Consider the following 10,183-nt stretch of genomic DNA (forward strand, 5'->3'; position numbering starts at 1 on the left):
AGTTACGGGAAGGAGAAATTAACCAAACTCCTGAATCCTCCAGCATGATTGGTTTCAAGTTGCATTTGCATTTTGGTGGGGATTAGTCACAAGCAGTGAAGGGGGAGGGTTATTATTTTACTCAGTCTAAGCGTTCAGGTTTGAGATATTTCTCTGTAAGCTATTCTTAGAGTTTCTTTGTTTTAACCTCTCCTGTTTCTTGCTGACAATTCATTTTTAACAAGATTCTCCTTCATGTATATTTAGAGAATTTACTTAACAGGAGCCAGAACACACTTAACATAATCAGGACGGACCTCATTAAATAGCGGACAGATGTCGATCTTTCCATAATACATGGAAATCTTGTAAGATTTCTTTGTAATTGAGCATGAAATATACAACAGATTTGTTGCCACCTATGTAGAATTACAGATACGAGAATAAATATATATGAGGACGTACACACACATATTCAATAGTTTTTCAAGATTCAGAAAATAAAAAATAAACACCTATAGAAAATATTTTACCTGTTACTTGTTATGCAGGTCGGCCTAAAACCAAACTTGCCAGCCAAGTTTGAGAAAGAACCATCCTGCATTCCTTCCAGTAATATAAAAGTATATTGTATAAGGATGAATCATTATGATCATTATCATTTCTTAGTTCTTCTCATTATTGCCCCCTCCACACACACCCAAGATAAAGTAACACATTTTTTTTTTCATAATCTATTTCATGGGCCTATTAAAGAACTAGCCTTAATGATCTCAGTATAGTGGAGAGAATATGGACATTGGAGTCCGACTCATCTGCATTCAAATCCGGACTCAAGCATTTATTTAGTGTTGGTTTACTTATGGCAGAATAATTCTTTCCTTGAAAGTTGTTATAAAGATTTGAAACAGTACATGTAAGGCTCCTAGCACAGCTCCTGGCTTATGGAAAAAGACCAATAAATGCAAAACCAATGGAACTCTGAGAAGAAAGCATAAAGGCTTTCTTACCAATATTTGTTTCAAATGAAAAATTGACTTGCCCACTAAATTTTTCAGAAACATACACCTTATACAATGTTCACAGTGGAAGGGATTTAAGAGATGAACTAATTCAACTCTCTCACGTTAGAGATGAAGAAACAGAGGCCGTGAGAAATTAAGTGATGGAGGGGACAAGACCTCGGGCAGCCTGGTTTCAAAGTGGTAACAGAAAGTTCATAAAAAACTGAAACTCAAAATTCTATGACCTATTGCTTTCATTTATCTGTTGTAATTCCTTCCATCTCTTCCATATGGATATTTCTTCTCATATGTTGGAATTATAGCCTAACAATAATTTTACAGTTTTTTTAAAAGTCTATGATTTCAGAAGTAGGGGAAGGGGAAATGGAGCTGAAGAAACACAGAAAAAGAATATCCTGTTTGGGGATTCACCATTGTTTATAGCCTTAAGTTCTGGACAGCCAATTGTCTTCACATTTATACTCACTCAGGTGGAATTTTCTTTATATCAAAGTAATAGACCTCTAGGTTCTAATACCACGATCTTCCACCAGGGCTAGTGGAGAGGAAGTGGTATGTATGTGTCGATTGTGAAACAGTTTCTTTGATGATTGTTCATCTCCCCACCCCTCATTGATAATCGCTAGATTAATTCATAGGATCTCAAAAGTAGGGTGTACAAGCCACAAAATGGTCTGTGTGCTGCATGAAAAATTTTGTTGCATATTTTAAGTGAAAAAGTAAATGAGAAACTAGGTGTTCCTAACATCTAACAAACACACAGACACTGCTGACCTCTCGTAGTCCTTTTTTGTAATGGGCATGAGCACTCCCAGGAGGTGAAGTATACTGAGTGAAGAGAAAGCAGACCGTGAGACCCCCGAAGTTTGTTTGCTTTTAGCATACAGTGGAATTTATTTACATGTGGCCAATTAGGTGGATTTACAGGTTATACTATCTAGTTTTAATTCAGCTAACACTAACAAGAAGGACAAGTGCCTTTAAAAGATTTCTCAAATATTCAGAATAAAGATAACATTAGAACAACAAGCAAACTAGAAAATAGCCAAAGTGACACTTCTACTCCTTTAACAAGCTTTAGCTGCATTACACGGTTCAAAATAGTAACTGTGCAACCCAACCTGACATGGTAACTTGCACGTAGTTTTTGAAAAAGTAAACAATCTACTTCTTCAAAGGAATGTTTTATCAAGAGCTTGCAAATAAAGCTTTTTTAAAAAAATACACTCATGTGGTGAGAGTAATTTGAAAATAAAGGTTTGGAAACGTTTCTAATGCTATATGATTTGATATTAAAAATTATATACATTTATTACTTAGAAAAATTTAAATATCTGTGCCTGTGTACACACACATCTCTGCACACAGACACACACATGCGTGGATCCTTTTTCCTAATTCGATTTTCACTATTTTTATTTTCATAGCTTTGCCTCTAAAACAGTCCGACTCCTCATATTTTGTTTAAAATTTGGAGATACGCAGCAAAGTGTTCTTCCTTCCTATAACCTCATCATAAGGGTTTAAGGGTTTCATAACAAAGTGACTTTTAGTCAAAATACAATTCAATAAAAAAATACCTGAGCATTTGTATATATTCTAGACTCTTTGCTAAAGGCTGTGAGGACGAAAAAATTAAGGCCTTATGATCTCGGTCTTCGACATGGTAGCAATGTAAAAGGAATCATAGAGAAGTAGATGAATAATCTTGCACAAGGTATAATGTGATAAATAATATAATAAAGATATATCAGAAAAGGCTGGGTAAATTCTGAAAGAGGATCATGGAGAAAGGGTATTTGAATTTGACTATTAAAAACAGGGGAAGATTTGAACAGCTGAATATTAGATGAGGAGGAGAGACAAAAAGCAGGACAAATAGCACCAAAGAAAGAGGAGCAGAAAACTAAGGGAGGCGACCTTTGCGATCATCCATGTCTTGTTTTTCACAATAGTTTTATCACATATGGTTGCATTCCAAAGCAACTTTTTTAGTTAACCTTGCTTTTGAACTGTATATGAAAGGAAACAAACTGCATGTTCTTTCTGTTACTTTTTTTCCCAAATTTGGTTTGAGACTCGTCCATGTTGATAAGCAGGCTGGAGTTAATTCATATTCATTGTTGCTTAGTTTTATAAAGACATCACTATTTATTTATCCTAGTGTTAAAGGATCTAGGTTTTGTTTGCTTGTTTATTTTTGCTGCTATAAATACATCTAGTATGCACACATACTTCAGAGCAGAATTGCTAGAATGGGTGCGTTTACAACTTTACAAGGATACGTGAAATGGTTTTTCACAGTGATGGTAGTAACTTACGCTTTCATGGTATTCCCATTACAATACATCCTCACCAACATTTTTTATTTTCAGAACTTTTAAAAAATATTTTTAGTAACCTGCTGGTGTAAAATGGTAACTTTTGTTTCGATGGCTATTAGTAAAGATGAGCATTTCATATATTTATAGGTCATTCTTGTCATAAGGTCTGTCCTCAATAACTACTTCTTAAATTAATGACTAAATGAATAATCAAACAGCATTATGGGAATTCTATCAAACTGTGAATACTGTTACAGCAAGATCCTATTGTGCTTTTTAGGGTACCAAGAATTTTGGAAACCAAACTAACATTATTTGGAAAATGTTGCTATGTTTCTTTTAGGGTTGTAATTAATTCAGTAGAAACAAAGTAGAATGATTTCTTATTTAACTACAATTTTTCTTTTTTTTTTTTGAGGAAGATTAGCCCTGAGCTAACTACTGCCTATCCTCCTCTTTTTGCTGACGAAAACTGGCCCTGAGCAAACATCCATGCCCATCTTCCTCTACTTTATACGTGGGATGCCTACCACAGCATGGCTTTTGCCAAGTAGTGCCACGTCTGCACCCGGGATCCTAACCGGCAAACCCCGGGCCACCAAGAAGCAGAACGTGCGAACTTAACCGCTGCGCCACCAGGCCGGCCCCTTTCTCCAATTTTTCTTATGATTTGCTCTGGATCTATAAGAATATGTGCTTCCAATTAGAGTAATGCCCAGATAACATTAGCTTGCCCTGAAATTTCTTAAACTTTTTGATAGGAAATTTAAGATTAGATTTACTAACCATTACTTAACAAATCTGTAGTTACACATCACGTGACTTTTTATAAATCATGACCATAGATCAGTTGTAACTGCCAGTTCTATCCACTATAGAAACACCTTTAATGTTTTGTTAAATCAAACATAGGCTCCAGCCGTAGTGAACTTATTTCAGGTTTCTGAATGTGCTATGACCTTTGCTGCCCCGAGGTCTTTAAACAGCAGTTTTTTCCGTTATCAATTCTTCTACTCCAACCCATCTTTCAGGTTCTAGGTCTGTGATTACCTTCGACTCTACATATCAGAACATTATTTTTTCAATATTAACATTAAACTACTTTGGTATCTCCTTGCAATTACTTCCTCCTTCCCTTTCACACAATCACATTCTACTATATCACCTTTCCTCATTACTCTTTGGACAGATAAAAACCATGTAAAAAGCTGCTATTTTGAATTTATCTTTTTTAAATAATCTTTGTATGTTTTAACAATATCCACAGAGTCCAAGAAGCCAATGGATATTTTCATTATTAAAGATATATTTTAAAGTGAAATTAGTGGTGTAGTCAGAATCTTTTGTATGTTCTTCACACCTTTAACATTTAGGAAAAGTTGTATTCTTGCCATTACAAATTTTATATATATTTTTAGGAAGACTATTTTCATAAATACATATTTGCTATTTGAATAAATCCTATTTGGGTTTTTCTGCCATACTTTATATAGTTTAAAAAAAGAAGGAAATATGTTACTTCACCGTTGCAATGAAAGTAGTAAAAATAAAGAGTAATTTCTAGAAAAGAAATAAAAGAATCAAGTCAATAGGATTATACCGGCACCAAATTAAATATTTTTACTCATCCAGGTATGGTCATATTATTCTTTACATTCAGATGAAGTTCCCTTATGAGGCCAAAGCAATTTTCATTGTGAGCCCCTCCGTTTCACAAAATGAAGAATTTGAGTGCTTCTGAGAGCTTCCTATTTTGTTTTGCTTTTCATTTGCTTCCACTTGAAATAGTGTGCCATTTTGCACGTTTTAGACGTTATTACGCATCTGCATCTATAGAATTTAATACTAGAAATATGTCATTTTGAAGGTGTTTGTATGTATATATTATTTTCAACTTTATTCTCTGAGCATTTTTCTAGGCATAAAAGAAAGATCAGTTCTGCACACCAGAGGCAGAAACGTTTCACCTTCACCCTCCTACACCCAACATTCAAATTATTCCCCTAGACCACAAGAAAGGCTGGAAAAAACATCTCAGTACTTCGTTGCCTGCCTACTCTTGAAGAGGATGCTTTCCATCACAAGTCATTATTGAGGTTGCCCTCTAGAAGACACTAGCTATTCCATGTAAGGAGTTGCAACCAGGGTTTCAGTTCTGTTGCAAGAACATCGAGGTTCACCCTCACTCTCCAGAGTTTCTTCCACGGTGAATAACTTAGGTATTTTGAAAACAGTGTATTATCCCATGAGTAGAGTGACATCAAAGGAAACACAGAGATATAGCTCTCCCTGGCCCTGAGTACTTAATGTGAGGTGCTGATGCGTTGCTTTGATGGTTTCTTCAAATTGACAGTCTTCATATCCTCTTTTCAAACTACCAACCCACTTGCTATCTTCCCAATGTTTGATGGAGTGAAGCACTCTTTTTAGTTTGATTCTAGCAACCTGTAAGAGAAGTCATTTTTTTCAGATTTTTGAATATTTTGTTTTGTACCCCAAATTATTGAATACTGCCAATTAAAGCTAGATATGGAATTAGTCATTGATTTTATTTGATAACAAGAGTATAGATACTGAAGAATGAACAATATATCCTTTGTACTTTTTTATATTAATTATGTCAATCCATCTTATTAGAGAAAGTGTCTTGTAACTTCATCCTTTGATCTTCCTTTGTGTGCATGTGTGTGTGTAAATTACAGTAATACACACACATATGGAAGCAAATTCTATTTGTTGGGCAAAACCTCATCTTTTGCATGTTATATAATATTACAATTCCCATATAATTTATTTTTAAATAGTTCTTGGATTTTTAAGATTTTATATTATTACGATGATATTTTTCAATTCTGTTAACAAATTTTACGAATTTTATTATTTCCACTTACCAAGTAACTTTGGTGGTTAGCAAATAATTTTGTGTTTTTGTTTTTGTATCGGATAATACTCTTACCATAGATGAGTAGCCTATAAGATGAACTAGAAAATTTCTCAATTGTAAGTCATCCCATCATAACTTGGAACCATGGATCCCAGGGGAAAAAAGAATAGCATTTCCATCTCAATAGCTTGTCGAATAATTAGGACACTTAAGGTTTTAGAATTTCACTGGATCGATTTCATTCACTCGATAGAATTCAAAAATGTCATTTTTCTTGTAACCTCTCACACGTTGTGATATGACGTGAACACAGTAGAGTCCACCTCTGACCAATAATTAAGACAACGCACTATTTTAAGGGAGGTGTCATTTGAGCACCTACCGCGGACTTGACACCAAGTATTTTTGTCTGAATAAAACTCTCTAAGAGTTTCTCTAACCATTTCTATTTAGGAATATGCCTAAATAACCCATTTCTACTTCCTGAAATTGATCGATCCAATAGACACAAAGATAGAGTGATAGGACTGAGAACAGCAAATTGAGAACCTACTGTCTCATCCCAGCCACTAGTTTTTGTTTAATTTTTTGTTTGTTTGGTTTTGCTTTCTGGACATTTGTTCCTAGCAAGGGTTAATGTTGTGGAAGAAGTATAAAAACAATTTTCTATTTTCAGGGTACTATTGGTCTTGTTGGGAGGAAAAGGAATGAGGGAAAGATTTATACACGCGAAACAGAGAACTAAACGTGAATTAGGTCTCAGCCCGATGTTAGCAGCCCAACTAGAACGTAAGTGACATGGCAACAGGGACCTCGGCTTATTCAGCTCTATCCTCAGGGCCTGGAATAGTACTTGCTACATAGTAACAACAAACTCTGTGGTCTGACGTGTCATTGACCATGAACTTTCTTGTGAGTGTGGCAGCACGTGAAAGAAAGAAAGATCATTGACCTGGACTGGTTGGAAGGCTTTTTGGAGCAGTCAGGGTCTGAACACTCAAGCACGTCTTGACTTCTTACAGAGCTCTTACCTGAGAACTAATCAACACTTTTAGTGTCTGATAAACAACTCTCCCAGCCATACTCCATTGGCTTTGAAATTCTTTACCACATTTGAAAACCCCTTCTGATTCTTTTTTTCTACCAACACCACCAGTGTGTAGTGCTACCAATAAAGTTTAGATAACTTTTATCATGCTTATTTTTGAAATATTTCTCTTCATAGTCTTCCTATATGCAATAATTCTGTTATTTCCATTTAATATTTTTCAACTCCATTATCACCGGGTGTGTGATAAGGTGCTGAGAGTATAAATATGAATGAGACAAGGTTTATTCCTCAAGGACCTCACGATCAAGTATGCTTCAAATGTAATTTTTATACTGAATAATAAACGCTATGGCAGGAAGCAGAAAAGGCAGATATTATCAGGGACCTACTGTGTCCAGGGCTTGGGATCAAGCAACATGCCTCTGCTTTCCATGATCTTGCAAGTTAGGTTCTACAACATCTAATTTTACATCTGAGGATTCTGTATTCACAGGGGCAGAATATCTTCCCCAAGCAAGGACTTGCACTCCTGGGATCCACACTTCATTGCGCTGACTACGATATACTACAGTTTGTGTCTCTGGAACCCAAACTCCATCCCACTGATTACCCCAGGATGTGCTGTGTCTTTCATCAGTCTCTTATCCCTCCTCCTCTTATCCCCTGGCATCCTCTGGCACAAGGTAAAAGAAACACGTAATTACCTAAGCTTAGATACCCTTCGGTAGGATGTTTTTAACATCCTAAAAATTTTTCTCATGAGCACTGAAACCTTACAATGTAGTATAGTGACCTCAGATTCTGTGTTTTAAGAAATGCAGAATTGCTCTTGTATTATCAGAGATCTAAGGTACAATGCCAGCTGATTCAATAGTGTTTTACTGAACATGCAATTAACTCAACAGGAGTATGTTCCCAAAGCTGTTACAAGACTTCTGGGGATTTAAATACATCTCCTTTGGCCACACCAGAGGCTTCAGTCTGAAGAAATAGTATCAGTGATGTTTTTCCTTCAAATCTGCTAGGATGGTTCAAATGCTTAAATTCATCTGTAAATAAATCCTGTAATAAGGATTTACATATAGTTTTATTGGTTTTATCTGAATTGAGATCACCAGACTGCAGGTTTTTAATAATGCGCTCTGCTAACTAGACCCCCAAACTTAAATTTTGAGTTCAAAACAACCTTATAAAAACTAATAGATGCCATTTACGTGCCCTCAGTCTTGCCTCTGATTTTATAAAATCGTTTTTCCAATGGCATCATTCATATAAAAGAAATCTGTTTGTTTTAAGGTTTTTTCCCTCCTCTTCTCCACGTTTGTGGTAACTATTCACTCCTTGTTGTTAATATTATAACACAGAAAGTATACTTCTCTTCACAATGGTGTGGCTACTGTGGCTGGAAAAACATGAGAACTTGCTTACAAAGAATTAGCCACCAAAGCAAATAAACTGGTTTTGAACTATACAAGCTGCCCACAAAATGTTTCTGGGCTTTTTGACCTTGTTTTTCCTTTGGGCAGACAGAATTCAAGGACATGAATACCAACCATCAGTGACATAAAGTTCTTAGGACTTTGCTTCCTGAATCCTTCCCTGTTTCTGAGCTGTTGCTACTCCTCCCAAGGGTAACAACAAACTGATAGAAACTTTCAAGGTCAATCTCACTTTCTTCCAGCTCAAGTACACTTTTAAGTTATTTTGAAAGAGCAACTGGAGGCTATATATCTGTTTACTCTTCTGGCAACATTTTATACTTTAAATGTTTTATATGTTTAATTTGGCATTCTTCTCTGAAACGAAGTAGGAAGCAAAACTGGCCATTAAATTCATTTTTTTTATTTTTTATTTTTTTATTTTTTTTTGAGGAAGACTGGCCCTGAGCTAACATCTTCCTCTACTTTGCATGTGGATCGCCTACCACAGCACGGCATGCCAAGCGGTGCCACGTCGGCACCGGGGATGCGAACCAGTGAACCCTGGGCCGCCAAAGCGGAAAGTATGCACTTAACCGCTGCGCCACGGGGCCGGCCCCTGGCCATGAAATTCAAAATCAAAGAATAGTGATAGTCTTAGTGACAACTGTCTTTTATATACATTCTTTCCCAGTCAGACAGCAGAATGAAGGCATAGGGAACTATACCTATATCTTGTAGGGTTAGGGAACTAATCGGAATATTTAATTTCCTCTGGATTTGAAGATTTCATTTCTTCTGGATTGACTAGTTCTTAGAAATAATTCCATATAATCTTGTTTCACTTTGCTGCCTACACAATTTTCTATGTACCTTGGTTCAGCATCTGACACATACTAAGTTCTCACATATTTGAATAATGAACAAATGAATAGAATAATATATATATGGACATATTTATGAAAAAATCAATAATCGAACTCATATGGAACATATAATGGTCCTCTGAAGCAAATGGGCAGCTTTTAGGGTAGCTAACTTTCTGCTAGAACAGTGAGTGTAGAGGTAGCAAATGTTTTTACTTAGGTCATGGTGGTGGCCTGATAATAATTTATTTCAACTTTTGAGGACCCTGAGGACTTGTGGCCGAGAAAAAAATTGGAATGTTTTGTGGCTCTAGTGGGGACACATATAATGATATATCTATCATCAAGTTGGCTTGGGATAAACACCTTGGCAGCCTATGAACATGGCAGTCATATTGTATAATGCACCTTGTAAAACATAGGGTAAAAAATCTGTACTAAAGAGATAGGAACTCACCATGTTTCAAGTCAGTGATTTGAAGAAAATTTAAGTTAAAAGTAAACAAAAGCTAAACCATATCCAGACCACATTTATGCTTTTATTTCAAGTTATTATCTACTAACAGATTCTCCCTGTAAGCAGCTCAGAAAGACAGACATTTTTATGAAATGCATACTGACATGCTCAGTTACAAG

This window comes from Equus caballus, chromosome 21 (genome assembly GCF_041296265.1).
Source record: "Equus caballus isolate H_3958 breed thoroughbred chromosome 21, TB-T2T, whole genome shotgun sequence".
NCBI classification, from domain to species: Eukaryota; Metazoa; Chordata; class Mammalia; order Perissodactyla; family Equidae; genus Equus; species Equus caballus.